The following is a 23,023-nucleotide window of genomic DNA, read 5'->3' as shown; positions in this document are numbered from 1 at the left end:
GAAGACAGGCTGCTGTTTTTATTTTGTGCGCGCGCGTGCGCCTTGCCTGCTCCAAACGATTGGCGAATGTAACGATTTTTGCTCCGGATTTTAAAATCGACCATTAGAGATGCAGTGTCCTCGGTGTACGTCGAGCGTGATGCACGCTGTCGACTGTACATTTCGAACTGCGAATGAAATTGCCATTCAACGGGAGTCTTGCTGCAGTGTGACCTGCAGCAAGACGAGTGTGCTCACCAGTACACAATGGCAACATCCCGTCAAAACAATAATAATGACAAACTATTGAATCAATCGATGGATCTGTATTGGCAATTCATCAGATCCGATTGAGAGATGAATTGCTTACTGGCTACATTAAAATGTTCAGTGGCTGGGGGATTATAAGCTCACGATGGTGCCACATTTACAAGCTTCGGAATTTCACAGGGAGCGTTGGCACAGTGGTCCGTACACTCCACTACCAATTACGGATTCCAGAGTTCAATTCACAGACCTGACGAACATCGGTGGCGAATGGTTTCTATACCTGTGCTAGGCGCTCCCCTGAGTCAACACTCATTCGTAAAGTATGGCCAAACAGCTCCCAGGACTGACAAAGTATGGGGAGGTATTCATCCAGCAGTGGATTAATAAACGGCTGCATCAACTCATTATGACGATGGCGGCACACTGTCCTGTCAACAAGAGGTTTGATGACAAAATTGGCATTTTTTAAAATCTATTTTTTATTCAAATGTTTGTCTACAAATGCAGATTACAATCTATTGCTACTTTGCAATGGATTAATATTGTTTCGTAAATATGATAAAAAAAACAGCACCCTAATGTTTTTTTTTGGGTTGTCTTCTTTTCGCCAGTCTGTCAGAAGGCTGTTGTTACTCAAGGACCTTTTGAACACTAAGTGACCGCTAATGTCGGCAATGTCAGGAAGTAATGGGTTCCAGGCCTAGGGATCTTGAAAAGCAAACGGTGGGCATCACGCATGTGTTACAGCTCGGTCGGAGCATAGGCAGCCACCACGAGACTGATCTGAGGCTACCGGAAGTTGGAGAATTGCGGTGAAATGGGCAACGATAATGGAGTTTGACCGGGATGACATTTTTGAACGCTTCAAACAAATGATGACATCGCCGGTTTAGCCATGACAATTATCTCCAGCTGACTCTGATCACCTCCTTGCGACTACAAGATAATTATTCCCTTCTATGTGTGTGTGTATTTTGAACTTCGTTCACACCGCACGTAGCAAAACCGTGCTTATCGGAGGTTCTGGGAACGACATCAAACTAAACACAAAAAGCAGTTCCAAAGAAATTAGTTTGCAATTTAGAATTAAAAGTGCACAGCCCCAGTGTCTTCATTATATCGGAAAGAAGAGCGTTCCAGACAGCCGCAGAAGCTTATCTGACAGTGTGCCATACAGTTGACCATCTTTGTTCGATGGTTCGTGAAAAGCTGCTGCTGCGAAGATGACCGGAGTATGCTCGATGGTGTATGCTTCTTGACGATATCAGCAAGGTGTTGTGGTTCATTTGTGGCAAACGCTTTGTGTATAATGAGTGCGACCTTCACTGCTGTGGTGTTAGCACACTGGACTTGCAATCCAGTGGTCTTTCGTTCCATTTTGATCTCCCGGCCTGCTTGTTGAAATAATGGGCACATGTATTACCACCCCCCGCCGCCCCCTCTCACACCATCTCTGTCCATGCAGCGGTATAAATGGGTACACCACATTCTGCTGAAGTAGGCGTTTTTCAATCTGCTACTTTAGCAGTTGTTTTCTTGCTGTGGTTGTCCCACCTGATGACGATTGCTTGTGTTGCGATCGAAACGACGTGATCTATTACTTTTTCTCCCTACGTGACTTTACCGAAAGAACCAAAGAATATTGATTCCTGCAGTCACGAAAGCTTCAAATCAAGATTGGGTCCACCAGAGTTAGTCGTTTGGCAGGTCCTGTGTGGTGTGGCAAAGTGTGGTCACTCCCACCTCTGCCAGGTATCTGACCAGCATGGAAGAGTAGGCCACACACCCTCTTGAAGGGGGCTCCAGAGTGGAGGGCCTCATGTGACTGCTGGTGGAAGGGCATCCAATGACAATCGAAGTATGTTACAAACTGAGTTTGGTGGAAAAAATATATTTTTGTTGCGTCCAGAAACATAAGAAAAAAAAACACACGGGCAATGAGAAAACATGCTGACTTTTCTTACAGAACAGATAGTATGCTATTTTAAAATCCAACAGCAGGCTATTGTGTTTGCCCTGAAGATTGGCTGCATGGGGCAGTTGTATATCTTCAGAGGGTGACACATGCTGTTGGTTGCAGTAAGTGATCTTGAGCAAATTTGAAGAATTAAAGTTTCCTTTCACGGGATATTTCAATAACGCGTGGGGGCCTCAGCGCGTTAAGTGACATTCCGTGTCCTGAAGCCATGGGTGGCGTCTGTGTTATTGCGCCTCTTCAGAATTCATGAGCCCACGGACCGTCTGAACTTCAGTCGCTTGCGCGCAAAGTGACTCCAGCTGTTAAATAATAACCTTCATAAGATGATGATAATAACCTTCATAAATAATAACCTTCATAAGATGAATACACAAACAAGCTCTGCCGTAGGAAACCCAGATGATTTCCTTTTCATGACAGGCAGGAACATTTTTGTATTTGGTTGCTTATTTTCGTTTTATAGAGGCTCGCTGTTTTTTTTTTACATGAAGATGAAATTACTTAGGAATATATAAAAAGCGTCTGATTCAGTCCTGCAATGCCCTTTTAGAAAATACCACTGTTGTCTGTTTTTCTGCATATGTAATGCGACTCAAAGTTCAAAGGAAAAAACATACACTTGTGTTTTCTCTAATACTATATACTTTAATGTATTATTTCTAGAATCATTGGGTATATGGTAAAGCAGCTAGTTTGCATATTAACAAGACCAACCGAGAACACTGCTGTTTGAGATCAAGGCAATTTGACACTTAATTAATTATGGATTCCTTTTCTAAGTGTAATTTAATTTACTTAATTGTCTGTCTGTCGAAGCCATGATGACTTTACAAATAGTAATGTATAATATGAAAGTAAAATGGGGGGGAACTTTTTTTTGCGGTTATTTGTCTGGAACCTTTCCCCGGACCTGATCGCCATAGGAGACCCTACCAGGAGTCATAATAAACGTTTTTTGTGTTAGATCGCGGTTTTTTATAAATGTGTCGTAACCCTCCACCACCCGACACGGCCAATCAGCAAAAAAAGTGTCACGTTGACAAAAGACAAATAGTTTACTACTTTAGCCCACCGGTGTGTTGAAGAGTGAATCCACAATGATGCTGGATGTAATTACCAGCGAAACGTCGTACAAAAAAAATGGAGGGTTACGACACATTTATAAATAACGCGATCTAGCCCAAAAACTTTATTATTAATAATATTGGTCGCGAAAGCCTGCTACGTGTTAAACCTACCAGGAGTGCAAGACTCCAGGCGACATAGCTCTGTGTGTCATTGAAACACACAAACCCTGCAACCAGCACCACCACGATAAGGTGACGATCCTTTTATTTAGGCTCTCACAAATCGTGGCCTTAAATATGAAACAAATATATAGCTTTCATATAATAACAATAACAATATGAAAAAAACATTTATTGTGCAGCGAAATCGGAAGAAAAATCATCTCAGGAGATGCACGTTCACCAATGCCATGTAGAGTGACAAGATATTTACAAAAAATAGATTGAGAAAAAAGGTGCAAAAATTAATTGAGATAGATGGAACCCTCTCAGTTGTGCTGATGACACAGTCATTATAACAATCAATGATAATTAACTATGATAAATCAACAAAACACACAATAAAGACTGCATACATATCAACAAAACAAAAGTTTTGTTAATCTAGTTATCTTTACCAATATATGTAATCTAGAAGAAAAAACGAGCATTATATCTATTGCAATCAATGAAGGGAGACTCGGATTACAATGATAGAATGGAGCAGAGTGGAAACCCACGTGACGAAAATTAAAGTGTTTGCAATTCCATGAACAAATCTTCAACTTATTGGTGAAAAAACCAGGAAACCCAGAGACAATCTACGCACATGAGGGGATCACACTCATAGCCCTGCACAGACGGCCTCCGCAACTAATGGCTGCATCGCCATCTCGTGGCAAATGCGTAGCCCATCCCTACAGCATCTGGAATTCCTAGGCATCTCCCATCAAAATACTAACCAGGGTGACCCCCCCCCCCTCCACCTTCCCTATATCTGATGAGATTGGGCACATTCAGAGTGATTTGATAAACAGTCAACGGCTACGCTGGTTCCAACTGCGCACAGTAATTATAATTAATAGCATGTTTCAAGATGTGAAAACATGCATGGGGTAATTGGCTATTGAGACTTGTCAAAATATGACCCTGCGGTCCTATAAATAACCACAGAGTGATATTAATGCAGCTGCGAAAATATCACCCTCTGGATATAAATATGTGTAAACGGTTATGTGCAGTGATTAACGTCAATACACCAATAATGCATAAACTGTGTTGAATAATTGCCGATGCAGTGTCACCGCCCTCATAACTTAACGCGACATCATTTCTGCGGGTTTATTTTTTAGCGGAGAATAGAAAGGTTGTCTATGCTCAAATGAGGGTGCTGAAGTAGTAGTTTCCCTGTTTGCGGGTTTTAGCACAGTGGTTAGTGCTCTCCGCTATGAACCCAGGACCCTGCGTTCAACTCCCAGGCATGGCTAATATCAGTAATGGTGATTTGGACCAGTCCTGGGCCTCTCTTAGGTTGACTCAGCCTCAAATGACAGTTGGTGCGATCTTATGCAGGGCCTAGTCTCATTGGCACAATCACTTTTGTAATGCTCAGAAAAGTAGCGCTCGTTGCATTGATCCTGGAGGCATGATGGGTCAAGTCGAGTCCCAATTTGGATGTGAATGGTCAACCTCGTGTTAGGGAAGCACTCACAACAGCACCCTCTCCGATTAGCACGTTTGTCTACATACGGTGCGAAAGAAGTTCAACATACGTACCTGGCCAGCACCACAAACAACTTGTATTTTGAAGATTCCTCAAATCAAAAACCTTTCTGACCGTAACACACTCAGTATATTTTACGGAATACAATTTATGCCGAATTTCCCCTGGGCATGTGATGGCAAGTGGGCAGCATTATGTCCCGGCCACCTTTTGCATCACTCCCAAGTGCTCATGCTTGCATGCCGCACACAAGAGAGTGAATCTGTTGAATTGAATGCCTGGTGTGTACATTGTCACATCAGGGAACAATGGTAGTAACTGGGTGAATAGGAGATGTTTGTTTTGGGTCAGGGACTTGCTCTCACTACTGAACATCTGTGAACGACTGGACATCGGTGAAGAATACATTTATTTGGCTCGTCGGGTTCTTCCAGTGCAAATATATGATTCTGATCAATATTCTGATTCTGATCAATATTCTGATTCTGATTCATCCGAGGCTCAGTCGAACGGAAAAGAGGTACACGTTCTAATTGGCAGTTGACAATCTGCATTTGCACATATCGAACTGAAATCTCTGAGTTCAAAATGCAGAGTTCAACTCACTACTCCATCACTCAGCAACAGTGGAAAGCCCGTCTAGCCTTAGCTGCTGGGACAAGTGCTGTTGAGCGAGTCACCAACATGGCATTGGTGACGGATATGCATAGTGCATGTGGTGTGGCTAGTACAACGCCTGGCCATCTACGTCTTCCCAGTGCTCGTGTTTACACGTCGCAGCAGGTTCTCGTTGAGTCAACGTCGGGAAACCTAGGACCTGGGTCCTGATATTGAACCATTGATGTCAACCACGAGTACGAGCAGGAGTCAAACTCGCGCCGCCAGGGTTTGTAGTGCAGTATTCTAACCACTGTACTTCCGCTCACCACACTGGTATCACGTACAATAGCACACACACATAATCAAATGCAATTTTTTTCATTCGTAAACAAACGGGTATACAACGACACATGTCCGCGCGCACACACACACAACAGACACGTGTGCCTACATGCATGCACGCATGCGCACATATCAACATGCATGCGCGCATACACCCACAGCCAATATGAGTGTAAAAAAACATTACTTAGTTTGAATTTCAACTCGTGCCTGCATGCTGCTGGGATCACAAGACAGAAGCTATCGCCAATTCAGCCGAAACAAACTCCGATCACGTCCCCTAGAGCAAGCGAGTCATTGTCCTCATTGTTCTCCTGGCTGCTGCGCGTCGCTTCTCTCAGATTCATCCAGATTTTTTTTGTTCGTGGATTTTTTTTTTATTTGAGTAATCCATCCTCTCGCGAGAATAGTTTTATGAATAATGTTTTTTTTAAATATATATCTAACACAGGCAACTTGCCAGGCTCTTGGTCCTTGTACACACCTTTCAGGGGGAGTAAATATCGCATCGAAATGAAAGTGCGGTTCAAATATCTCCCTGCACAAAATGCAAATCAGGGGCTGGTTCTAATTTATGTTTTGGCGATGGAAATTCCACATCCTCAATGCGGGACCATTGTGTCTAGAGGTAACCCACTGCTGACATGATGCTACGATGGTATCAACTTAAAAAAAAAAACTTGGAGGGGGTGAATTTGATGAGTTGGTCGGCCGCTAACTGGGATTTGCAGTCCAGCCATAATGCCACGCTGGAGCCTTAGATAACGCCTTTCATCATCATCATAATAGTCATCAGTCATGCTCAATCCAACACTGGATGAAGGCGTCTCCAAGCTGCTAGCATGCAACATGCAACCCATCCCTTGTTCAACACCCACCCATACACCCGCCTCCTCTACCCCTGCTCCCCATTGTCTGCCCCCCCCCCTTCCCCCAACCCCCCCCCCCCCCCAACAATATCCCGTATAAGATGGCAAACAAGCAAATACACAAATGGCCTTACTTGTATTCGGGGAGTGAGCAACATATTAAACTACTAAAGTTTGGTGCATCAAAGAGTTCAAGTGGTAATGGAGGTTTTTCTCTAAATACCGCATTGCCCAGGCTTATAATTACAATAAACAAAAATTAAGAGTATTGTGTCCAGTTATGTCTTCTGCCGTGCAGCTGAACAGGTGCAGGAAATGTGCCAGTCTGTTTTTGTGTCAATAATCGAGAGGCTACCGTGGGTGCAGTTGCTTGGTTTTGATGCAACTGAATGGGTTGCACTGTGTGCATTGTTTAGAATGCAATTCGTATCCGTAAGTGTGTGCCCTGCATAACAATTGCCTTAATGGAATGCATTATGCAGTAGTGTTAGGGCCGATTCAACAATAATCTGGGAAATGGAGCTTCAGAGCAACCCAACAGCGAAAGTGTATTCGTGGTGTGAATTCTTACCTCGTGAAAATCAGGAGAAACTCCTCGTATTTGTGGTCGCGTATAAGGAAGACCAATGTTCTGGTGGTGGAGTGGCCCAGTCGTAGCCAGCTACCCGCCTGCTGTAGAGGTTCACGATTCGAATCCGGCATCGTTACAACTGTGAGTCTATTCGTAAAAAAACACGTGCACTGTCCGCTTCATAGTCGATGTTAAAGACTCTCTGATGTCGTGTTCAAAAATAGGCCAGTGTTCGGGTCCAAATTTGTATTTAATAATGACCTGCAAATTACTCAATTGGGATTATATTATAGCAATCGTCATACCCACCTGCCCCCCCCACCCGACAGCAAATAACTTGCCATCAGAAGGTGTTGTTGTTGTTGTAACTTTCTGACCTGCGCCCACTCGACATTTTTGAAAAAAGAGCTTCATTGCTCATCGGATTTCTCCAGAATAAATAGAATTTCTGATTTGGAAAAGTGGCAGGAGACTCCTGGAGAAGATTTCCTGAGAAAGGAAGCGTAATAATGACGTGACAATATGATAGTACACACCTTGGTTATCCACACATGTACTATGCATATCCGTCAGGAAATGTGCGCAAAATTGGAAGCTGTTCCTAAATTCAAGATGATCACAGATCATTTGAAGAATAGGGCCACTGATAATAGCGAGTTTTTGCAGACCCAACAGATCCACAAGATAATAGGTGTCAAGTCTAATAGGGTAAACAAATTATGCAGTTGATAAGCGTTGTGCCTAGCAGTTATAAAATTGTGAACTACATTTCTGGAAGGCATTTGACTTAGCCCATAATGCCCTTGCGGTTCATAAACTATGTACCGTCTCATGGAAGGAAAGTGAGCACGAGTTGTCTTAGCCTGTATCCCAGCCTTGAGGAATGTTTGTCTTGTGGGTTTTAGCATCACTTAGCTTTCAATGTGAATGTTGAGTATTTGTGTACATTTGGGGAAGCTACGCTTTGTTGCCCAACAATGGCGAGTACTGAACGGTTGAAGCAGATGTTGACATCATTGAAATGATAGGACAAGCGAGAGGAGCAACAGGAAGCTTCAAATGGTTGAGTAGAGAACGCAACAATGCTACTACAGTATATTAGAAGGAAAAAAAAACATATCAGGACATACGAGAGCAGCGTCAGGCCAGTTCAGAGAACTGGAGAATAACACAAAAGGGGAAAGGCAAATTGATTGGATCCAACAAATAGCTCTGCGACGAGGTTATTGAGGATATTCTGGCCAAAGCGACAAGAGGCTGGGAAGCGTTTCTATTTTGAACGAAATATCACGGTTGCTGTTGAACGTGGGTGAGCCATATGCCGTGCAGTGGTGAAGCAATGCAAGGAAAGAGCTCTGGCTTGGAAACCATAAAAGAAAAACAGAAAGTGTGAAAGACTCGGGGCAATTCGGCTGCGGATGACCGACACGGATGATTGAGTTAGTTTGGGAAATAAATAAAAAACATTGGAGGAGTTCCATGAGAGAAGAAAAATATAGAATGAAAGAATGTACTGGTGTCTTTTGCCAGTAGGCGAGAATGTGTAGATTGACATGGCACCATTATGTATCCAAATAAAAATCTTAAGGCATCTCAAGGCTCCTTATTTTTTCCAGGAGGCGTCTGCATCAGGATGTTTGACTGAATACTATAAAACTATTTTGGAGTTGTTTGGCCACACACACACATACTCCGGGAGTAACACTATATGTGTGTATGTTGAACGTCTTTCGCACCGTATGTAGCCATCTGTGCTAATCGGAGGTGCGGCAAGACGGGGGGACAACAACTGCAAATCTCCACGCACACACGCAGAGTCGATAATCTATTTCTGGAGTGCCATCTCCTAGCCGCCTCACAGCCGCCAAAAAATTCAAGCCCTTGCAATACTCAACAAATGTAAATAAATGAAGGGGCAGGTGCGTTATGGTGAATTGGCCAAAACAAATGATTTGGTTGGCCAGAAAACGCCAACCCCTCCTCTCAAAAATAACAACCTCATGTTTTTAAACGTGCAGTATGCGCCTTGCTGTTGTGTAATTACTCCTCTACTTACGAACAAGTAAAGTTACACAGGTGTGTTCATGAGTCGATTTGTTCGCAAGTACACATTTACTCCTGTCCATTCAAAACATGTGGTACTGAATGTATGTGGCACATTAGGAATGGATCACTCTTTTAATGATGTCCTTGTGCAGCAAGGGAGTAAAGTGTGGTTCTGTGAAAGTCCTGATGTGCTGTGCAGTGCATCAATGCATGTGTGTACAGCAGCATGTGATGACTGAGTCGGGCCTGTTAGGTGGCTGGCAGGGTTAATGAATAACCGCACGTGTAAACCAGCCACATGGTTAATGGCGACTCTGAAGAATTGCTGCGTGTAACACACGTGCTGTTGCATTTTACAGAGTGACGGTGCTGTTCTTCACAAGATTAATATTAACCACAATAAATAAATGTGCTTGCCCTCGATTTGGAGCACCTGCCCACGCCCTTCATTTCGAGTGTGCAACATGTACACTAAACACGGGGAATGGCTTTCAAAGTTGTATCATCTCATGTAGATGTAGATGTCACCGGTTCTTCACGTTCTGCAGATGTAGATGCCACCACCGTCATCCATTGCGTGGCGGTTGAACTTCCGACTCTCGTTCCGAACAGGAAACTGGACATACGGACAATTTTTTTTTGTATCTCTGAAAGTTCGTGAGTCGAATATTCGTAAGTAGAGGAGTCCCTGCACAAGGAAACATGAGGATTTTCAATTAGTTCAAATGGCGCACGAGTGTCAGGCTCTCAGTGGACTTGATTTATATTCAGTGGGTGCGACCAACGTTTTTTAATTACTTAAATTGGCTTTTAATTAGCCCCCACACCTGCCGAAGATTTCCTCGGGGGCCCACCTCGCATTGGAGCACCTGCCTTGCCAAGCACACATCCAAGGATTTGCATTAAAACTTCCGCGCATTGTTTGGATTCATTAAGCCACTCTGCAACCTGTTTCAACAAAGAGACCCTGATATATTTTTTCTAAGAGTATCCGTGTGGCACACAAAGGCCTGCCGAGTGCAAGTTTTTGATAAACAGTTGTTCTTTAAATTGAACGCACGTAGGCTTACGCGACCAATAACATGTTTTGGTCTGATCGTGTGGTGAGTAAAACGTGTGTCGTACACCCTTCTCCACCCGACAGAAGACGTCCGATTAGCACGTTTAACTACGTACGGTGCGTAAGAAGTTCCACATACATACATAAACACAGATTAGCCACTTACAATATACATTTTGGCAGCCTTTTATGACCATGCTAAGAACATTAACTCATCGAATATCCACACTTGACAGCAAATGTAAATCCAGGGTCCTCTGCGGGTGCTGATTTGTTGCTTTGATTAGGGAATTATCCCACAAAGCAATTCGACAACCCCAGCAAACAGCTCTATGCTGCGAGTGGATAATCAAAGCTTGAAATCAGAGTCTCGGGGGTGTAGGATCAGTAGCGGAACATTTAAATTAACCTCGCTGGGCCACAACAACTACCAATATGTTTCTTTGAAGCACTCATGGATTTCAAACATTTGTCATAATTCATCCAGTTGGCTGCCACTGGTTCAAGGGCTTGAATTACAATCGGAAGGTTGCAAGTTCAAATCTCGGACAGGAGTTCACTTATCTCATCTTCTCTCTGGGACTGATTAAATGAGTGCCACTATGTGGAAATATTCACAGCTATCATCCTATGGAGCGATTATACTCCTGGGCAGGCTTTCGCTGTTGCGGCAGGATGTCCGACGTTTAACTCCACATCCTGGCACAAGCAGAAAAGACACCAGAGAGATTAGTCAATGCCATGCGAATGTGGAATTTCATCTCCTGGCTAAGGACCAACAGCAAAGACGAACGTATCTCGCTTTTGGCGTTTGACTTTTTTTAGCATCTTCCCAGCTGCTACTCATCACACACAGAGGTGGATGGGTCATGTAGAGAAATGTCCCTTAATTGTGGGGGGTGAAAAGAATGATTGAGGTAAGAAATGCTTCTCGTCTGACAAGGCCCAAGATGGGAACTTTTCAGGGGTAAGTTTTTTTCCAGAAGTGGTATAAAAACACAGTTAAATAAATGAAAAAATACAAAACAAGTACAGTATAATTAAACATAACATTTAACCATTACTTTAAGCACATAATCTACTGGATATGTAAAATATGTTTCAGGAATAATAATCGGTTGTGAAGTGGTTTACTCTCAATTAAAAGTTGTGAGTTTGAATCCGAGTGATGGTTGACTCAGCCCATAATGCATTTGGGAGTTCTATAAAATAAGTAGTAGTTTGATAAAACAAAACAATGTCGGTCATTTTGTGGAGAAAAAGTAACAGTTTATGCATGCAATATACAGCTCACCTTTTACACTAAGGTCCATAGTCAACAAACCCCCATTTTTCTTTACTAGAGTGATTCTACATACACACAGTATAGTAGCTGAGTTGACTTTGTGGGAGTTCCATGTTAGTTTCAGACACCATTTGCCTATGGCGGTATGCACGGGCAGAAATGAAACCTGGGTGGGTGCTCAGGGGTTGCTTGGGTGCCCTTCCACCACCAAACGTCGCTTGGCGCCCTGAACTCAGGGTTATTCACAGCTATGGTGCCCTATACAGCAGCTTTACTAACCCCCCAACTCCCATTCGAGAGGAGCTGGAGCCAGGCCTGAATTGAACCCAATGTTGTCACAATTGTAGCACAGGGTAGACTTTTGTTAAAATTGCATAGCACCCTGAGAACGATTGTCTAAGGGCGCTTTAGCAATTAAAATGTATATTATACTAGAAATCCCAAGGCAAGTTGAGATACCACTTGTCACTGATGTCAGACATGGCCTGGAATTGAACTCTGGTCACCGGGATAGATGGAGCAGGCGCACACACACACGATCATTTGACAGGCGTGCCCTTACGTGCCAATGCGACCTTCAAATCATGTGCTTTTAAACATTGCTTGTCTCATCAACCCTCCCATGCGAGATGAGAAAACAGCGCAAGCCTCAGAGGATCAAGACCTTAACTGTTGTGTAAATATATAGCAAGCAGAAGTGCTGTTGTGAAAAGCCATCCTGGCTCCGTGGTTTGGATGTGTGGCTGAGCCACACCGTGGAGAATTTCCTGACAGCGAGGTCATTTCGTCGTGACCCTGAATCGGAGTGTTACTGTGTGGGCTTGCCTGTTTGGCTCAGTGAGCCGCGCGTGACACGCGCATTGATGTCCTCATATTTTTTTGAGGTGGGTGGATGGGTGGGAGTCTAAGCGATCAAGCCTTGCTGATGTTTACACTCCGAGCAGCAAGGTTTTTAGACAATGCAGCGTTGTTCGCTGTGCTCTTGTGTGCCGTGCTGACCCTTAATAGGTATTCACAAACTGCACGGGCTCGAAGGCTGAATGCGAGATCTCCGTGTGAGTGTGTTGCTGTGTTAAGCGGGAGGGGCGTGCGGGGGAAGAGGTCTTTCAAGTGGTGGTGCGACAGTGCGGGAGCGGTTAGCACGCTGCGCTCACGAACCCGGCGACCCGAGTTCGATTCACGCTCACGCTCAACATCAGTGACGATGATCTGAACCGGTCCTGGGCCTCCCCTAGTACCTAGGTGCGGTTTGTATACATTTCCTTCATAGATGCTCGCTAACAGCAATTGCCCCAACAGTCTGTTAAGGGTATACGTTGGGTCTTTGTCTTTTTTTGGTGTTATGAACCCAACGACGTGGATTTAATTCCCTGCCATCGATGGGATCGTTGGCAATATCTGCCCGAACAAAGTTCGTGTTTTTTTTGGTTCTTTCGGTAAAGTGACTTTATCGAAAGAACCAAGAAGATGAATCCCTGCAGTCACGAAAGCTTTAAATCGAAATTTAAAGTTAGTGTTCTCTCTTGTCCTGAGTCGTTCCGTGCTTAGGTTGACTCAACATTCAATGGGAATTTGGAGAAACAACGGTGGACATGCGTAGTGGTGACCCCATCTCCCCCGCCGTGTACACTGCCCGACTCGAGTAGCTGCTCATTGACAGCACAAACTCCAACGTTGCATCAGGGACGTCTGGGGATCTTTGTATGTGCGTGCAAATAATATCAAGCAGCATGACATGATTAAAATTATTTACACTCGCAGTGCTTTGAATTGCAATGGGGAATACATAAACAATGTTGCTTCCAACTTTACGACTGTAATAAAACACATATTAGAGTCATTACAGGTCATAAACACGGGTACTTTTACTTTCTCTAGTATCACGATAAGTCTTTTACCCATGGCTTCCGCTTCCCCACACGAAGATGTTTTTTTTTTATTCATAGGCTGTTACATTTAAATGGCTTTCGAGACACAAATATAGCAACTAAGCAGTGCCGTTGTTGTGATTTGTTAGTCGGCAACACAAGTGTCTGTTGGCATGCACCGAAAAGTCAGCGTGCATTTTCCGTCGGAGGTGATGTTTCCTAATGAGACCTCGTGAGGGCCGCATTGTCAAATTGAATGCTTTCCTCCGTTTTGAGTGCGCTGCGTAATGCCTCCCAGGACGCACGAGTGCACGTGTTTCTTCTGTTTAAAGCCGCCCTCTGTTGTTGCTGCCATCGAGATCTTCCCATCGCTTCTTGTTAAACAGGGTGGGATTGGTGGCATTGCACAATCAAAAGTAAAGTGCAACTCTTCGGGGAATCCGGGCTCGGTGTGACTTTGCATGAAGCCACTCGTGCAAGAAATTTTAAGAATAAATAAATATATTTATACACGCATATGCCCATCGCTCCCTGAATGAATATGGACACGGGCCAGAAAGCGCGAGGAAGATTGAACACATCTGGAGAACGTCAATGCAAGTCTTCCGTGAACCAGGGAAAGAAAAAAACATAAATGAAGATTCAAGTGGTGCATTCCCTTCGGCTTGTGCGTGCTCTTGTGACGCACCGAGGAACAAGAAAGTCATTCGAAACGGAAGCACGGATTTTCGATGGCGGGGATAACGAATTTTCCGTTTCAGTTTTGGTGATGGGGAAAAGTAAAATGTGATGGAAATGCGTTGTAGGTTTTTTTTATGTTCAACGGTAGTTTGGGGTTACGTAAACAAAATTGCTTTCAGCTTTACGGGTGTAATAAAAAAAAAACACTTCTCATGCCGATCACAAATCACCAACATGGGTCACCCATTCTAAATTGCAGCATATGTGCATGTGTGTTAAAGTAGCTTTGTATCAAGCCTGATGAAAATGTCATTTATTTACTTCATATTAATAAAAATTCGCATATTTCAACAATAGTAAGCAGCATCACGTAGTTGATTCGTAAATTAACATGTACGGCACTTTGTTAATCCACTGCTGGATGAAGGCATCTCCATGCCATGCCATCCTTGGTAGGTTTTTAAACTATACTTCACCAGGCTGAGCAGTGTGGGTTCATGACTAAGTAGGAAGGAATCCCGTGACTGGTTCAAATTCGCATGCATGTATGTGTGTTGAACTTCTTTCGCGCTCATACGTAGCTAACCGTGCTAATCGTAGATTTCACACACTACGTTGCCAGGAATACAACTGAGGTCACCAGGCTCAAATGCCATGGCAACGGCCACATACCCGTACCACTGCTCCACCACACGACTATGTGTATATACATACATACTACGTATGAATAATACAATAAAAGTGCAATGTTTACTGCAATTAGATATGGGGAAAGTTGTTATTTAAAAAAAATAACCCTTGGTATATTCTTTTTACAAGTTTTGAAGCTGCGAGCTACTTAACAGCAATTCCATGCGTTCTGCGCGTGAATGAATAGTCACGCGGATGTGTTGGAATCTCTCAAGAGTTGCATTGCGCCCCTGTGTTTATGTTTACAAGCAGTGCTGTGAGTTCGCTGTAGAAGTTAACTTCTATACGAGTTATTTATTAAGTAAGCAATGACATATTGCTCTTTGTAGTTACCACTAATCAACGGTTATGCGATACTATGTTTAGCATTCTCGATGTATTGTCAGAAGGTTGTGAGTTTCAAGCCGACTAGCTGAACTCAGTCCCTCTAGCAAGGGTTCATTAAATAAGGACCATTTTTGGAAATAGCCTTCAGTGGCTTACATTGAAACGAACCTTGCCATGAAAGTGTAAAAGATATACAAATCCCTTTGTCTGATCCATTTCTGGATGATCGACTCCCCATGCCACGTTAGTCAAGACTGTTGTTTGTGACCACAATTCATCATTCTGGTTCGTGCAGGCTGGTGAAGTGAGCACCTAATCCGAATCACTCGCCACTCAACTTAGCCATGGTCTGGGAATGGGAACTCGGATAACCTGGTTGATAGAGGTGTGCGCCATCACTCCATGTGTAACATTCACGGCTGCCTTAGGGCAGCTTAGATTAAATTATTGCCCCCTGAATGTTTAATATGGGGACACTTTGATATTTAATCCTTATGGCGGTACCCCGGGGTTACCAAATAATACAAAATGGGACACTATATTTCTCCAGGGGTGTACTTAACTCCGCGACTGGGGTACCAATCAATCCGAAATCAGTGCTACTCCGCGATGTCGAAACGCAGCGAGGACGATTGCGCCGAAACCCTGAACGCTCGTACGCACCGTAGTGGTGCATCGTAGTGTACAGCTCGTCGAGATGAGTCGATTACCGCGTCGCCGACCATCAACAGACTAAAAATGACTGCATCACGGACATTATGCGAGAGCCGGGGTATCTACGGTACCCCAGGGTACCGCCATGAGGTTCATTTGTACTTTACGCGTACGGTATCTCCACCAGTCCCTGTGACCGAATCAGAGCCGGCCCAGCCACTAAGCGACCCTTGCAATTGCAAAGGGCCCCGTGGCCAGCAGAGGGCCCCCTAGAGTCACTGCTAGCTCGTGGGTGAAAAAAATCATACATCAAAGGGGCCTCCAACCAAATTTTGCTTAGGGCCCCCAAAGGTCTAGGGCCGGTTCTGGACCGAATCACCTAGAGTCAGTCCAAATCTTGGCACGTCTTTGAAGCAAGAGAATCAGGTTTCAGCCTGTTTGGATGGGTGACCGCCAATGCGTCAAACAGCTGCCACAGCTTGCTTCAGGGCTACCGTGGCGGTTGGCCGAATGGTTATGTTGTTACAGAACCTGGATGCTTCCACACATATGCTCTCCACATCCTCAAGTCGTGATTACTTACGTGAGAACTACAGGAAACCAGGATGGACTCCTTTGCACAAGTGACCTACACTGACCAACATGGTGAAGAATGGTATAAAAAAAAACATCACACGCACATGCTTAGGGAGTTCCCCAACCATGGGCATTCCCACCCGTCTCTGAAAACTACAGTTAATATGGATTTATGTTACAATCAGCCTTGAGTCAATATAACCAATTAACAAATCTCATCTAGCATTGAACAGAGAATGGCTAATTGTGCCCAACTCGTGCCGCATTCTGAGCAATTGATAGCACATTGTTGAGGATAAATACTGCAATTAGCGCTGCCAATTTTGTTATGTTAACTACGCAACTTCCTATGTTGTCACAGATGTGTTTTGCAGCTCGGCGGGGCATGAGTTCATTATTATTTTTTGGTCTCAGCATGTCTGCCGTGGATCATTGCTGCTTCGTGAGCAGCCCCAGGATGTACTATGTTTCCAAATGCCCGTGGTATGACCACGTGTTGGAAACATATCAATAACGGTCGTGATTTATAGCGCACCATGCTTTAAAATAAATTATATTAGCTAGGCATTGGATTTGCTGCCGTAATGTGCATTCGGCACTTTATCGATGCAAATGATACGTTGTCAATGTTGTGTGTACGTTTAAGTAATGTTTAATAATATTTCCTTAAGTTTACAAGTCTATTTCCGATTGGACTTTCGAGGACGATATGGTGGTTTGACATATTATAAGTGGTAAAGACAAAGGTGCAGCCTTGAAATGTCTTGCTTATGCCACTGCTGGCAGAAGGGCCTTGAGGAGATAGAGCTCTTGAGAACACATCGAGCGGGTTCTAAGCCTACTCTTACACATTACTCAGCTGTGTGGGAGCGGTGGGAGCACTTACAGTTTATATAAATGCGTGCGACATGCTGGGATTGCGAGATGTTAACTCCCTCTTCTGGTATACATGAGGTCATGGTTTCGATCTCGCACACTGACATATTCGTAGTTTGCATGTTCTTTCCATGGTCGCATGGATTTTTCTCTGGGTCCTCCAGTTTTTCCCTTCACATCTAGAATCAGCATGTGTTTAGCATATTTGGCTGCTATAGATTTCCATGCGATAAGCCACTTCGTTGAGTTCTTATTTGTGGCCAGGTCGCTTCTGAAAGTAGCTATTTGGATCAGTGGGACATTTCATACCTATATAGCTTCCTGCTGAGTGCACAAAAATAAGCGAGGGGCATTAACAAACTTGCGAGGAGATCGAACCGACAGCCCTCAAGATTACAAGTTAACTGTGGTAACGATCATTCTACGGCAGCTCCCTTTGACATATACAACCGTATATATATAATGCAATATGTGCATAGTTGTTTCATGTTTAATGATCACTTTTGCTGCAGTCTTAAAGTGCATTGAAACATTTTGGGGGGGGGGCTTCACGTAAAGCAACAATTTTTACTTTGGATAGACTCTTCCTCTCCATAAGAATGTGGAGTTTCCACTGTTGGCTCAGGGTCACCAGCGGAGGTGATCACTACCCAATCTGTGTTTAAGCTGGGACGCTTTTACAGAACACAGTGGTCTTCTCTTACGGAGTATACAAGGTACCATACGTCCTACCAGCAAGTGCATGTTTATCACTGGTTTCAAGAGGACATTGCTAAAATATCAGAATCTAATAATATATAATTTAATAGAGATCCGATGATTGCCTATACAGGGTCTGGCATCAAGCTTACGTTTCCTGATGCTCGTGAATCTTCCAAAATAAAATCCATCTTCGTAGCTGAATCAACCCAACAACTCTTAATTGTCAATACAAAGAGTCAACATTGGTCGTCCTTTTTGGAGAGACTGACCAATACCATGGGGATGTGTAACTTTCAGCAATAGCGAAGAGACACCAACAGAGATGCGAATGACCACATTGCTCATTTGACTTTTAGACAATTGGCCTGTTTAGTTGATAAGCCTCTGGTAAGTCAATGGCATCCACGAATACTGGTGAGGAATGGAGTACTGCTTAGAGACCCACTAGCCACCATCCACAAGCACCTTTAACATAGGCTACGATGATATGCTTACTAAATAAGGGGCCATCGACTAATTTTATTTTATATTCTCAGCCAGGATGTTACATTTGCCTATAATTCCTCATTACGCTTGCTGTCACCAAAATATGTCATGCTGCAGAATACAACACTGCTTTTGCTTTGATCAGTTGCGTGTTAACACTAATGATTTTAATGTGCGTTTGAGAAGCCTACCGCATGTTAAGTGGGTTCAGCTCTCCAGAGGGACCGGGTATGGTGGAAAAAAAACACGAACATCAACAATGTGGCCAATAGCCGTGCATCAAACCCAGAGTCGTTCATCAGGGGTAATAAAGACCATATTGGCCAAAACAGCATTCGTCAGAATTAGCAACATTCTTGCACAGTTGAGCAATTCTTTGCAGTCCACATTGAATTTCAATTTGCGGGTGTTCCTCTCAATATTCAGTTATGTAGCCACGTTTGTTTTGTTTTTGTTGTTGTTTTTTTTGCTCCCGCGATGTTAAGAATAATTAGCGTTTATTATCAATTCTTTTTCATTCATGATGAAAGTAAAATTTCCCTGAATCTTCTTGAAATTAGTCGAATGAGGTGTCTGTGTTGCCTGATGTGGTTATTTTATGTGTTAGAGCACCGCATTACAACTATAACCAGTAATATTGGATTCGAATTTAGGTTTCGGCTACCCAAAAAGTTCCAGGAGATTTTCAACTCTGTGTCATCGTGATTGATCAATCTGGGAAATTATGAGAGTAGATTTTCTCATCCAAATTTGAGAAAAGTTTAGGTTTCTCTTAAAATCCAGTCAACTGTTTTTGTTGTACACTTAAACATACATTTTCGCGCTCATCACTCTGAGCAACCCCAATTCAGTGGTGGGAATTCCACATGCCTGGAGCACGGGGCACCTCCATTCAAAGGATGACGGCTCTTGACTAGCCCACAGAGTAATAATTATTTGATTTACTCTCCGGGAATGATGGGCTTATTCGACTCTCGACCATAATTTTAACTTTCAACCACGCTTCGAGTGAGTTGAGCACTCTCTTCGTAGCTCCACCTGGCCGGACATGCTCCATACAGTAACGACCGGTATGAAAGCCTTAACTTTTGTAGTGACCTAGGCTAAGTTCTGCGCTTTTCCTGGTGACATCTTTCCTCATTACACAGCAACAGCAGGCTGGTATCTCCGAGGCAGTAACTATTAGGCTGCGGATTTCAATGTGTGGAAACGAAGATTGATTGTGAGTGGCTATTTCTCCCCCTTGTTTTATTTTTGTATAATTTACCACTTCCAGTACACATTTGCCAGCTGTGCAAGCAGGGCAGTCAGTGATTTATTGAGGCACAGTGAGTTTCATTAACAGAGCCATGCTTTATTGCATTGCATAGCTGAATACATATTGGGTGTATAAATGTGCCTTCCAATGTGTACAAGTACAGCTGCACGTTTGTATGTGTGTACGTCTTCATGCATCATGTGTGTGCGTGTGTAAGCATGCCTGTGTGTACATGTTTGTTGTGAAACGCGGACCCCATTAAGTGAACATCCACACTAGCTTGAAACATTCAGACTGGCCTGCCGACCATCCATTCTGGGTGAACCAGACTGGATTGTTTTGAAGAATTCACAGATCCTTAAAAGATCTGGACACTGTCCCACCAGTGATATCCTACGGCAGACAAGGCTGCATTGGCTGGGCCAAGTAGCCTGCATACCCAGCCACACTGCATATCCAGCCACCGCATCCCCAATCAACTTCTGTTTGGCCGAATGTTGCTGGGAAATAGAAGACAGTCGCCCTGCAACAACAATGGAGGGCAGATGAGCGATACTCGCAGCAATGAACGGGGCATGCCGAGGTTGACTGAGCCATTTGCAATTTGAGTACTGTGGGTTTAGTCTCCAACACCCGGGTTGCTGTACTAGTGTAATGCGAGCGTAAATGGAGTTTGCTGCTGGGCTCTGACTCAATCACACGGCCCGGGGTATTGGGGGGCGGAGCCCGGTATGGGGGGCGTGTGGGAGGGGCCGCCGTTCACCTCGGCTCCAATGGGAAGCGAGGTGAATGGGGGTGGAGCCAGCAGGGCAGTATGGGAAGGCCAGATCTGACGATCCGGAAGGGGAGGAGTCAGGGTCATGTGGGGGAGAGGATATAAGTTGGAGCCCGGAAAACATCGGGTCAGTAAAGAGGCTGAGCCACGTTGGGTGGGGAGAGGAGATCGGCGCCATCGGCCATGTGGCCGAAGGACCTTCAGCACGCCGTCGGCCAGTGGTTTGCGGAGTGCGGGAGTGGAGGAGCTAACGGAGGAGCGTGCGTGGGCGCGTGCGAGGAGACGCTGGTCCCTTGTCAGGACCAGCGGGGTGTGAGGAAGTGTGGAGGAGTTGACGAGGAAGCGCGTGCGGGGCGCGCGCGAGACGACGCTGGTCCGCGGACGGGACCAGCGGGGTGCGGAGAAAGAAACTAAATAAAAGACCAACAGAGACCAGCAGTGCCTGACGGAGTCTTTTATTACACTAGTAACGAATCGACATGTTTTGTCTATGTGGCAAACCTTACTAATCGACCGTGTCGGGTGGTGGCGGGTTTAACGACACGTTTATATTCACGCGACCTAACCCAACAATCTCCAGTATGAATAATATTGGCCGCGGAAGCCTCCGACATGTTAAACATTAGTCATGAAATCGTCCGAGTCTCTGCATTCGATTCCAGGGAGCAGGGTTAGTGGGAGCGTTGGAGACCACCACCAGGGCACGCCAGGCGTTGTCGGCGATGGGCTGCACAGTAGAAGGTGAAACGGTCGTGTACCAGCGTTGGTTTTGATCATCTGCATTTGAGAACCCACTTATAGTGCTGTCCGATCAGAAAGTGCGTTGATCGGCAGGCCACATTGCGGCGGGGTAAATTTTGGATACTGCCACTTAATTCCCAGACATCGGGCCAACGTTGGAAGAACTCCCCTCCCGAGGATTTTCGAGTGTGGGCCCCATCCTCTGGCATTGGCGTGATCAAGGAATTGCTCGGCTGCACCTTTACCATTCACGCTTCATACGGAACTGATGACAAAATCACAAATTCTACCGGATTGAATTCTCCTGCAGAGAAATGGAATCTTCTCCTTTGAAATTACATTTTAAACCAAGTAGAATGTATGGAATATCCATAGACCCATGTAGGTTTCGGCATCTACCAGAATGTGAAGAGGTCATTTGATTGTTTTGTCTCCTGAAAAATATCTACCATCATTTGTAAGCAGTGGAACAGCATACATAGAGGTGCAATATAAAAAAAGCAATTTCAAAGACAGCCTCAAAACATTGTTTTTGATGATAATACTGCATTCTCTTTATGTGAAATATTTATTTATTTATTTATTTCAAATATACGCAAGATGGATGAAGCTTCTGCAGTGCAAACATTTTTGTGATGGATATGATTTCCCACACTAAACTGGATCAGACGTGTTTGTTTACAAATTGCTTACAAAGGTAGAAGTTTACGAGGTGAGCTATATTGTATGCATTTTCATTTTAACAATAAGATTCATGGCGATAATTTTCATCTCCTTGTGAATCCACTGCTGTTGGATTGGTTACCCACACCGTGACAGTTATAGGGGGCTGTTTGATCATACTTCAATGCACTCGTCGGCAAAGAGTGGAGGTAAGGGGCCAAATCCCGGTTCAGATATTCATTGCCACTGACCAAATACTCTAAACCAGGGGTCCCCAACCCCCGGGCCACGGACTGGCATCGGTCCGTGGCCTGTTAGGAACCGGGCAGCACAGCAGAAGGTGAGCGGTGAGTCCGCGTGTGTACACACTCTACACACCGCATAGTGGTGAGCGGTGAGTCCGCGTGTGTACACACTCTACACACCGCATAGAGGTGAGCGGTGAGTCCGCGTGTGTACACACTCTACACACCGCATAGTGGTGAGTGGTGAGTCCGCGTGTGTACACACTCTACACACCGCATAGTGGTGAGCGGTGAGTCCGCGTGTGTACACACTCTACACACCGCATAGTGGTGAGCGGTGAGTCCGCGCGTGTACACACTCTACACACCGCATAGTGGTGAGCGGTGAGTCCGTGTGTGTACACACTCTACACACCGCATAGTGGTGAGCGGTGAGTCCGCGCGTGTACACACTCTACACACCGCATAGTGGTGAGCGGTGAGTCCGCGCGTGTACACACTCTACACACCGCATAGTGGTGAGCGGTGAGTCCGCGTGTGTACACACTCTACACACCGCATCGTGGTGAGCGGTGAGTCCGCGTGTGTACACACTCTACACACCGCATCGTGGTGAGCGGTAAGTCCGCGTGTGTACACACTCTACACACCGCATAGTGGTGAGCGGTGAGTCCGCGTGTGTACACACTCTACACACCGCATAGTGGTGAGC

The sequence above is a fragment of the Lampetra fluviatilis genome, chromosome 36 (assembly GCF_964198595.1).
Source record: "Lampetra fluviatilis chromosome 36, kcLamFluv1.1, whole genome shotgun sequence".
NCBI classification, from domain to species: Eukaryota; Metazoa; Chordata; class Hyperoartia; order Petromyzontiformes; family Petromyzontidae; genus Lampetra; species Lampetra fluviatilis.
This window is presented reverse-complemented; position numbering follows the sequence as displayed.